This window comes from Oxyura jamaicensis, chromosome 1 (genome assembly GCF_011077185.1).
Source record: "Oxyura jamaicensis isolate SHBP4307 breed ruddy duck chromosome 1, BPBGC_Ojam_1.0, whole genome shotgun sequence".
Taxonomy (NCBI): domain Eukaryota; kingdom Metazoa; phylum Chordata; class Aves; order Anseriformes; family Anatidae; genus Oxyura; species Oxyura jamaicensis.
Genome location: NC_048893.1, coordinates 90,752,944 through 90,764,496, shown reverse-complemented (window position 1 = coordinate 90,764,496; position 11,553 = coordinate 90,752,944).

Here is an 11,553-nt window from a genome sequence, read left to right as displayed (position 1 = left end):
AAAACAGGTATGTAGTGCTATAATGTGTGACTTAACATGGGGAGCGGGGAACCTTTCTTCCCAGCCATGTGGAATTTTGGCTGCATTTCTTCTTAACTTCATCCTGTAGTTAACATCCTGCACAAATAGTACAACTTCTGAGCTTTACAAACTGAAAACAAAGCATTGCTTTAGGAATTAATCCTAAATGCTGTGGTGGTAAGTAAGCCTGCTTAGAATAAGCAATGTAATGAACAGATGGTGTGCTCTTTGATAGATGTTCAGGCAGTGTTTAGCACTGATTGTAAGGAGTAAGATGTATTTAAAGGCTGTGTAAACAAAATACAGAATTTGGAATGAAGTCTAAAATCTACTTCTTACGGTACTGATTCATCAGTGTCAGAAGTGTTAAATGTGGGCCAGGAATTATGTATTATTTGTGCTTGCAGTTGTCTTGATCTTGATTTGGAAGTGAGCGTCTAATTCTCCAGGAATTCTTTAACAATGCACTTGACTTGCACTTGTTCTCCCCCAAAAAATGGAACAAACTCCATTGAAACTGACACCCAGCTTTATGGGTTTAGTTTAAGTGTTCTTGTGAAGATGTAAGATGTTCTCTGCTCCTTTTACTTGAAAGGATTTATTGTTAGCAACCAAAGATCAAGTGTTTTTAGGCAAGTACTTGTTTCACAAGATATGCTTTCAACCTTACAAAATTGGTTTGTATATATATAACACACTCCTCCATGCATTTGTCTGGTTACTAGTGAAATCTTCAGGTTTTTGTTCACTGTCTGAAACATGCCTCCTTTTCAACTTTCTCACCACTCACCAACTTCCTTCCTGCAGGGTGATAGAGCTGGAAAGTCTGCTGGCTTTAGATCCCAGTGACACATTTGTGTATCTCCATCCCAGCCCAACCCAATCTGGATACTTTCCTAGAAGTATGTAGAAATGAGGCACGAGGGATTAGGTTGAATTATGTCACGCTGAAAACCATATAGCTATTCATGTAGGTATCTTGGTAGACCTTGACTATGCCTGACAGCTAGGGCAAGGAGCATCTCCAGAATGGCAAGTGGGGATTTTTTGGTGACTGCAGGGAAAAAAGTCATCTTAATCAAAGAGGGTATTTATCCCTGAACAGCAATAGCAAGGTACTATGATCCTTAATTTTATTTCTGCTTCTGCTTAAGTCTGCTGTGCCTAAGGTTCTGACACTGGCAATCTGTGAAGCTCTTCTTCCTAAGGAAGAACCTCGTGTCCATTTTGACACATTGCCCTTTGATTTGGATTAACTGTCAGTCTTGGCTGAAGAGCAGGTGGTCAGTTGGTATCATCTTGTCTTAGCGGTGATTCTTTTAAAGGGGAATTAATAAAAGCAGCTAGCTGCATCCATGGATGTGTTTCAGGCTTGGCATTAGCACTGTGTGAACTCCATGCCTCTTCTTAAGCCTGTGTGACTTCCTAATTGAACTGTAAATGCAAGTTTGAGTCTAGAAGGTGAGTTTTGGGGTGTGTTGGTTGTTCTTGTGTTTGTTCTTTTGTTGTTGCTGGTGGTGGGTTTTGTTTGTTCCTGCTTTGTTTGCATTTATGGCATTAGCTTTTGTCTGAAATGGAAGCTGAGGAATTCTGGGAGCTCTGATATAATGTGTTGCTACCAGTAATGTGTTTATTGTCTGTCTTCCTCATCTATTATTGTTGGGCTCTGCTGCTTTTTGAGCTAACATTGCATTCACTGTGCTCATAACAATAGATCTTTTATTACTGAGCATGTCCTTGGAAATGTAAATAGGAACGTATACTAATATAGCTCTGCTCAAAACTTTGTCTGAATATCAGAAGAGGTTGAATAGAAATGCACAGAGCAGAGAGCACAGAACTTCAGTCTTGCAGTGCAGGCTCTGGCTTAGCTTGAAAAATGTCCTGCAAGGACAATGTTGGTCGCAGTCTAGCAAGAATTTTTAATATCATTTGGGAAGCAGTTGATCTAGTGCCAAACACCAATGTTGCCACACTTAAAAACTGCCAGCCCAAGAGCCTCAGATTCAGATGAGGGGTTTTTTGCACAACTTTGAGGAAAGCAGTCAATGACTTACATTTTCTTTCATGTTTGGGAATGATCTGAGGTATCCTTTCGGGCAGCATGTAATTCAGTAGTGAACACAGCACTTGTTTTATTATTTTGATACAGACCTCTGAGGCTCTTAAAGGAGGTACAAAACCAAGGGCAGCATACATAACTCAAGAGGGGGCATTGCATCTTTCGGTGCTTAGATGGATTTTGAAAGCACTGCTTATATGCTTGCTGGGCTTGAGAACATCATCTCCTTTTAAAGCTCCGTGTCAGAAATAAACTCTTCAGTGTTTGAGAAGTGTGACGATGGCCTACACACTCCTCGCTGTGAGATGGGGAGCCCAGGTAGATGGCAAGTGCAACTGTTTTCTTTGTGGGATGTTTCCAGCATTGCCGATCTTTTGGTATAAGAAAGCAGAGTGTAGGGAAAGGGAGAATATTGTCCTAAAGAAACACAGGAGTGGATAAAGCCCAGATTTCCTTGGCTAAGCTACAGTAGTATAATTGGCTGCAGTTCTCCTTTAATGTGGCTGGCTCATGATACAGAGCCTTTGTTCTAACTCCAGCCTGTGGGTTGTCACTTAATACGTGCCGATTGAATTCTGTGGGATCCCTTCCCTTTGAGCCGAAGTACATCTCTGTAAAGGTTATCTCTGCATGGAAAACAAACACTTCTAACGCTGAGATCTCCCACATAGCAAGAATGGCTAAACCTTATTTTCCCCATATGTAACGGAGCCTTTGTGCACCAGTAAATACTGTATTAGTTACATTTTTCTTCTGAGCAACTGAGCTAACAATGTGTTTTAGGGTTTTGCACTGTATTAAGTTATTAAAAACTAATTTTGTGAGTAAGCAGCTGTCGTGTTGGCTCGGTTTATCTCAGAATAATCTATTTGAATGTATTTGTTTATGTTGGTACCCAAGTGTTGCATTTCAGCAGTGTTTTACAGTACAGCCAAGAAGTCCTATAACCTTTGAAGGAAGTAAAAGGCTATTGTAATTTAAAAATCCAGAGGCTTATGGTAAGCCCCAGGAAAAAAAAAAATCTAGTGCTGCTCAGTTACAATGTATTTTGTTTAATCTTGATGGGAGCTGAGTGCCAAAGTCAGGAGCCATTTCTGCTTGCTTGTGTGTCATGTCAAGTGCCTTAATTGTTTCTCTTTTTATCTCTTGAGGATAAAGCTTAGCAAAATATCTTCTGGTTTATTCTTATCGCATATCTAGCAATTGGATTTGAATCTATGTTTTAAAAGAAGCCTTTAATTTTCTTTCTTGTATTCAGGGTGAGATGAATTAAGACAACTTCTTTGTGGCTTTCAAAGGCAGTAAGAAATCTGAGAGCTATTGTGTTCATTGCAGGATCAGTTTAGCAGTTTGCTTTGATGCTGTGAAGTTCCTCAAGATAATCTTGAAGGTATTGAGCTGCTGCCTTGCTTGTGTTCTGCAGAGGCCAAGTAAGTTCCTCTTTTGCCTTTCATTAGCAAGAGCAAAGTAACTTTTGGTGGGGGAGGCGTTAATGCCCCGGGGAGCAGCACCCTCTGTACACAAGGCTGTTGTCACCTCTTGACCTGTTTGATGCCCGTGGCTGAAGTGCCATTTATTTTTAGGCATGGTGCGCTTAGGGAGTGCCATCTTTGGGCTGGCTGATGCATGTTGCCTTCTGAGGTGACTTGTCCCCACCAGAGAGGTAACAGGCTACGGGCTGTGGGCAATGCCAGGATAAAAACTGCTCCTGCCTCTCTGTGCAAGCTACAGATCTAACTGCTCGGACACCTGCTGCTGTTTAGACTGTACAAACATCTGCGTACACGTAAGGAGCTTTGCTGACCTGTAGCTATTTAACAAATGAAGATATATCTAATGGGTAGCCCACTTCTATCTTCTTCCTTTCTGTATGACATTTATTATTATGTATATCTATGTACAATTACCTTCGTGTTACCAACAGAGAACCACAAAGCAAATAGAGATAAGCTGCTAATTTCTGATTCCTTTTGTGAAATGTCAAAAACCTCCATTTGTTAGTCATAGAATCATAGCATGGCTCAGGTTGGAAGGGGTCTTAAAGGTGATTGAACTCCACACTCCTGCCATAGAAAGGAATACCACCCACTAGATCAGGTTGGCCAGGGCCCCATCCAGCTTGGCCCTTAACACTTGATACATACGTGCGTGCACAGTTATGGTTTTTATACAAGTATCTATGGCTCAAAAAATAGTTCTTCATGTCTTTGACAGCAGCTTGTGCATACAGTACTATCATGCACTTTTACTCAGCGCTCCCATACAAACCAGTAGGTTTTTGCAAACCTGGGGCATCTCAACCTAGTCACATTGAAAATTAAACCAGGTATAGTGATTGCCTGCCTAAAGGCTGGTGTAACTGGCTCGCCCTGCTGCTGTCACCCAGGTGCTTTGAGGCGAAGCATGCTGGCATACTAATGCAGCCAGCAATTACTTGAATCTTAAAATCATCTTTTCTCACTTCTGACTCATACAGAAGGCAGCTCCAGCAACAGAGCAAAAAGGGGCATGCAGACAGCAGTGTCTCCCTTGCCACCTGATTTTGCCTTCCTCCCCACGCAGGCCTCCCTCATTCGCAGAATGAGGCAGAGCCCCCAGGGGAAAAATAGCATCTAATCACATCACTGGAGGCACAGCGCTTACGCACGAAGGTACTGGAGCGAGGTCTCACAGCCTCCAATTTTAGTTCTATTTCTGAAGCCTGGAGTACTCAAACGGCGATTTTCTTTCCCCCTTTCCCTACTGCTCCTAAGCCTTGTTGATTAGAAATCTAACTACTCAGAGCCTGATACCATCATGTTTATTCATGAGTTGGGGAGGAGAAAATGTGGAAGCTAGTCCTAAACTGCAGGTACAATTTGATTAGGGTACCAAGTCTGCACACAAGTTGGTTTGTAAAATGCTGCTAAAGGGTGAAAAACCTTCTGGCTGAGCCGAAGTGAGAGCTGTTTGGAGGTACAGAGTCCTCCAGCAGACTCCTGTTTATAGGAGGGTGATACTTGTTACTTTTCTTCTATCTTAATATCATGTTGAATAGCTTAAGGAAAACATCATACTATGTCAATAAATCTCAGGTTAGAGGGAAAATATTTAAATTATCACTCTTAAGTTCTCTAAGAACTTTATTTTCCTGTATGATGCATGCGAATTTAAAAAGTCTGTTGTGCTACAGCCTTGGATAGGCAGGGTGTAGGAGCATCTTTTGCCCCATGAGCTAAGACGTGTGAGGTGGTTGCATTACAGGAACTGGAGTGTCCCCTCTACCACTGCTTCCCCCATTTTCTTCCTTTTCCTAGACCTTAAGGGAGCAAGTGATTAGAGGAGAGATAGAAGGAATGGTGCTAATCTTTTTGATAAGTATTTTCCATTCAGTGTAGTGCTGAAGTGTGATTAAAACTTTAAAGCAGGTAGCTGAAGCCTGGCATTAGTCTCTGTCTATTGTTTGGTGATAACATTTTCCTGGATTTCTCCCAGACTCATTAAACGTCATCAGTCACAGGGGCATGTTGGAAGAGAACCCTGCTGGACTGAAATGTTGAGCAGTGATCGTTTGTGCCACTGACATGAATCACTAGTTTTTTGTTAGCCAGTTACAAGGGTGCCTCGCAACCTAGAGGTAAGTGAAGGAATTCAATGGCGGTAAAAAGTGCTGGCTCTGCAGCGGTACCTAACATCTTCTGCACTTGTCCATAGCCCAAGGTAAAGTTAAGCTCAGCAATTTAGGTCAGGTCTTCTTTACTTCTGGATGAAATTGGTTGCTTTCCACAGTTTGTACACAGCCAGCTTCCCTTTCATTCAGGAAGGCACTGCATAACAGTAGGAAATCACAATAGCTTTGAGATTTTTCTTACTCTGCATATCATTGCTCTGTACGAAGATCTCTGTAACCTTTAGTGTTTTCTCAGAGAGGAAGGTGGGATTTTTCCCTCTTCAGGGAAAGCTATGCAGTCTAAGCTATGCAGTCTAAGCTATGATCTGATTCATTAATTTTCTATATAGACACTGCAATGTACAACGAAGTGCTCACCAGCTGAAGCAGTGCTTGCTGTATGCCCTGTTGGGGTAATCTTTGCAGCTCACTCTGCTCTTCATGGTACACACGTCCTTCCTTCTTTGCAATGTTTTCATCTCCATAAAGGGTAAGAAAGGATGTGTTTATTTCTACCTGTTTACAAAGGAATAAAACCAAGTAGCTCTGGGCCTTGAGCTCATAACTCAGGTGCCAACACTTACAAATGCTGATGTGTGCGAGTGAGACTGGATTTTATCTTGCGTTAAAGGCTCTGGCACACCTGTATCTTTAAAATGCTAAATGCTCAATGTCCTCAGATGCAAGATGGTTTAGGCAGACAAAATGCTAGCGTAAAGGCTGACTATAAACCTGTCTTACTGTGAAATTCCATGAACTCACTGAAAATGGTCTTCTAACACCATGTCCTGCCTGGGAATTTTGTTTGGAGATGTTAAAAATGCAACATTGATGTGCAGTAATAACCCTGTGTAGCAGAGTATTGGCTGGTTTATGTGACTCAAGTGGGTCGATAAGTGGGTAACAGATGCATGTGACATGCTGGAAAACCACTTACAGACCAGTAGGCAAGGTCGCTCCGTGTCATTGCTGCAGCGCATCGCGGAATCGCGGAGCCAGGTCTCCTGCACTCGCTCCTCTAACCAGGAGAAATGTAAACTCCTCTCTGCAGATCCGTGCACACGCAGGTCGGCTTCAGAGTAAGGGAAGGCTCGGAGGCAGGAGCTGGTTACTATGGCTATGTGCATTACTCGCTCTACTTGGAGAAATCTAGCCAGCTCTATTTGTGCATGAAGGAAGCTCGTTGCCAGCAGCTGTGTGAAGCTGCTGTGCTGAAAATCCAACTTTATTCACACCAGCCAACAACCTGATTTTCAGGCATTTAAAAGCAGCGCATGATGAAAGCAGCAAAATACACACACTATGGGATTGGGTCCTGTGTCCTCCTTAAGCCCTGCTTCGTTCCACAAGAAAGTGACCTCAGCTTCTTTGCCTTTGTGCCACTACTGATGTTCCCGCTGGGGTGGAAACAACATGTAGTGGTGTTGGCTTGGTTGGACTGGTTGGCCAGTTGGACTCTGGTATACGCAATATGAGAAGACCACCTTCTGTCCATGTTGGCTTTGGAGTCCATCTGCTGCCTTGCCGGGCTGTCGCTGAGTTTCACCTCGTTGAATGTCATCAGAATTGATCAGTGAGGGTAAATGTAGCTGTGGGTGCTGAGAGATCCGTAGCACAGCCATAAGCCTCGTTTTCATTGGCTACAGATATAAATATTTTTCTTCCCTTGCTGAAGCTATCCCCTGAAGCTAGCATTTCTGTGGGGGTACCTAGCGAATGCGTTTTCCTTTTTAACATTGCAGGCTGTCTGTCAGCAGCTGTCAGAGCTGGGCATTGGTTTCCCCTTTTATATAGCGCTGCACAAAGATAAAAGCTTGGTAGGTGAGTGGGATTACCCCAGGCTGTCACCGCCACAGGCTCTGGCTGAAGCTCTTGTTCCTGTCTCCAGAGCCTAGATTTTTATGTGAGTGGGAGCGATGGACTTGGGTATCCTCGAGAGGCTGTTTGTACCTTGGAGCTGAAGGGGGTTTTGCACTTCAAGTAGGGGCTGAGTCTTTAATCTCGATGGAAAGTAGAGCATTTTTTTTTTTTTGCAGGCTTAAAGATTTGCCTTTTGAAAATGGGCTAGATTGTTGGAATCTGCAAATCTTTTAATTAGTCAGAGTTCAAGTTAATTAGGAACTGTCATTTAAAAATTAAGCGTTCGTCGCTTTTACTGAGTTCTGAATGATCTAAATAGAATAAAGCAGACACTTGAAAATTTCCATATAATTAAAAATAATTGAAGTCTTATGTCTGCATGCATATGAAGGTATCAGCTAATAATTAAGCTAAGCTTTTAATAATGGCTGTACTTAATGTTATGTATAGCATACAACCAGGCTAAAAAATAATCTTAGGTTGGTCCACTGTGGTATCAGAGAGAATGCAAAGTATTACTGGGCTTCTGCAGGTTAATTTGCAGGCAAGCACTGTACTGCCTGAAATGCCAATCTTACGGGGGAGACAAGGCATGCATACATTTTCACTGGTGGATTAACCATGCCACTCTGCTTTTGTCTTTAAAAGTTTAATGCCTTAATGGTTGAGTGGCTTGCGTATTGCTGCATGAAATGTCCCCCATACCGCTGAAACCTTGGCTGCTGGTGGGAATGAGGCAGAGCCACAGAGCTCAGAGCAGGATCTTCGTACCACTTCTCTGTACGAGTTCTCCTTTTTTTAATTTAAAGCCTGTAAAAATGAATGAATGATAGCAATTGTTCATTCGGTGACTTCAGAAAGGTGGCGTTAGCTTATAAAAGCTAGTAGGAATACAAACACACAGATGCCTTCGTCATGGTCTGTCCTCACTATACAGCAATATTAAGACCCTGTATTAGTACCCTGCATGTGAGCACCCCGAGCTGCGTTTCTTCATTTAATTTAGTCAAGTTTATTTTTTATCTAATCTCTTAGCTTTCTGGATCAGTGATCATCCTTGTTGTGTTCCTCTTCACATTCCTAATTGTAATTCCACCCTTAAGAAATGTTTTTCTCAAAGTTGAATGTGTATGTACCAGGCTGGATTTACTTAGGCTGCCTCATCAGAGATACTGTGAACGCAGTAGGATGATATATTATTTTTAATATCCCATAATATTTTAATATTAATGATCTGTTCCCATCATTAGTTCACAAAGAATTTTCAGGTTTGTTTTTTGTTTTTATTTTTTTTTACTGTTATTTTTTAAAGCCCCTAATCCTTTAAGGCTAGGAATATACTCTGTCAGCAGCTGCTGGATTCCTTTTTTTGTTGTTATTGTTTTGTATTTTAGACCTCTAAAAAAAATTCCAGTAGACACAACGAGCGCTGAACCTCGAGAACGATGAACTGGATGCTAGTGCTTAATATGTTTTGTCAGGTTGTGAAAACATCTGAGGTGATGTGTTCAGCCTGTTGTTTCAAGGAAGATTTTATTTGGGGGCGAGGAAGTAGGAGTCTTTGGAGACATTAATGAATAAAAGGAATAAGAATTAAACAACATCCACTAATTTTTTTGCTTGCCTGTATATGTCTGTTTCTTATTTTTTAAATGCAGAGCCAAAAGTGACAACCTCTCCTGGTGCTCTCCTGCTGCTGCACACTTCCAGAGTCCAAAAAGAGGAAGAGGCAGATTAGGAGCTGGCCCCTCGATCATCTTGTCCTCAGCTGAGGCAGGGAGACAAAGGAGGTGAAGCTGAGGGAAATTAAATGATATCCATATGTCAAAGCAGAGCTGGATGATGGCTATTTGGTCCACTCTTTGAATGCATGTGGTTACGAGACACTCACAGCTGCCTGACAGTTCCCATGCATACCCTGGTGCACAGGCACTTTCTCCTTATCCTGTTGTTGCTCAGCTGGAAAGCGTAAGGCAAACACAAACCCTATTCAATTAAAGAGCACTGTGCAAAAATCTCTCCCCTTTGCTAACACCCTTTTTGCTTCTGGTTGTGATAACAGTGGTGGGAGACATTTAATGTAGGCAGCTGGATTAAGTCAGACATTGCTGGCTACCAAAGCGTGGTTATGGACCTGGACAGCCTTTCTTTCTCCCCATGTTATGACTTTATCAGTGATTTAGTGTCAGAGGTCTGGAGCTCAGCTCAGCAGAGCCCTGTGTGACACGTCACACGTTGTTACTGCTAACAAACAGGCTGTGAGATTGGGAACAGGAAGAGAGTGGGGAGGATTTTGTATAATTTGCCCTTTTGCAACCTTCCTTTTATAACCTGTGAGAAAGTGCTTCTTCATATTTATTTTATAGTCTGTAATGCTCACCAAAACACATCTCAAAGCTGTAGTTAGGACTGCAGCCTTTCTGGTTAAGGGAGTAATTACTTTTCTCCTTTGAACTCTATACATACCATTTGATCAAATCAGTAAGACCTGCCTGCATGTTGTGGCTGTGGGACAGAGCTGCTGCCCACTGGTGGACTCAGTCTGGGAGTGTTTTGTTATTTATGGGAAAGGATCCACACATCTGCCTTCTGATTCCTTCTCTTCTTGAAATGAATTCAACCCATATCCCAATTTGCATGCTTCTTTCATCACCCCAGCTGCGCACCCCGTGTGGCAATAGAAAGCTGTAAGTAGTTCAGGTGCGTTCATGACGGTTTTATGGTTTCTAGCTGCAAGTAGCTAAAACTCCAATCTGTGTCTCCAATGTGGAGTAAGCCAATTTTTTTTTTCTGAGCTGTAACTTGAAATATAATGGGTTTGTTATTATCTTTTGACTATGTTTGCCTGTTCTGTTTTGAACAGCAGTGCCACTTAGTGCTGTTGCTCCTTACGCTTTCAACGTCCAAAATCTGATTCTCGCACATCTTAATTTTCTCCTTGATTCAAAATAAACTGATCTGACAAGAATGACATGCCATTAGCTATTACATGGGTAAAATTGCTACTCTTTAGACCAAGTAAGCATTAAAAGAGATGACCTGTCTGGCTAGAAGCCTGTCTCCCCGTGGACACAGCAACTGTCTGAGCGTGCTGTCAGATTGTTTTGCCTGGTGGTTCTTCCTGGTCCACCAGCATGGCCATGACCAGACTGCTTAGTCCCTTTTCTTTGAAAGGTAATCAGCCTTGCAACTCTGCAATGAGAAATCAGAATGAATTGTCTGCCTCATTGCGTGCATGGATGTAGCCCTCACCTTGGCCTCAATCAGCTCCTCTTTCCTAGAAAGGTATCGGTAATATCTGCATCACTGCAACTTATTTATGAGGATAGACACGTCACAGGTCTTGTAGGATGGAGGTTAATCAGTAATGGCTGAATGTAGGTATTGTGACCATGCTGAAAAAACAATGGAAATGATCTGCCCTGCCTGAAGTTCTGCAGTTCCCACTCTGAGGTTCTTCTGGTGCCTGTTTGGGTGGCAACTGGGAGACTTTTCTGCTCTGAAAGATTCCTGTTCATCAACTGCAGTATGACAAGAAGGACCAGGACCAAAATATCCTTCCAGGCAAGAAGTAGAATAATCTATTTTACAGAGTTTCCTTTGCTTTTTTTTCCCACAGCAAATTTTCATACCCCAAAATAACCTGTATTTTTTGTTAAAATTCTGTGACAAATTTTTCAGTTAAGCCTGCTGCTGTAAGTTTGGATTCTCTGAAAAATGTCAGTGATGATTTTAAAAATGTACATCTTCCTATGCTGTATAAATAAAAATGTTATGTTGTTGCTGTGCAGGAACCATTGTTAGGACCCCACGGTCTCCTCTGGCAGAGGCACAGCACAGATGGCCAGCCTGCAGGACAGCACTAGGAGAGGTGAGACCTTGTGCACAGCCCTGTGCACCCACAGGGCAGCAGCAGCCCTTGACCCAGGACTATTCCCAAGTGCTCTTTCGGTGAATAGGT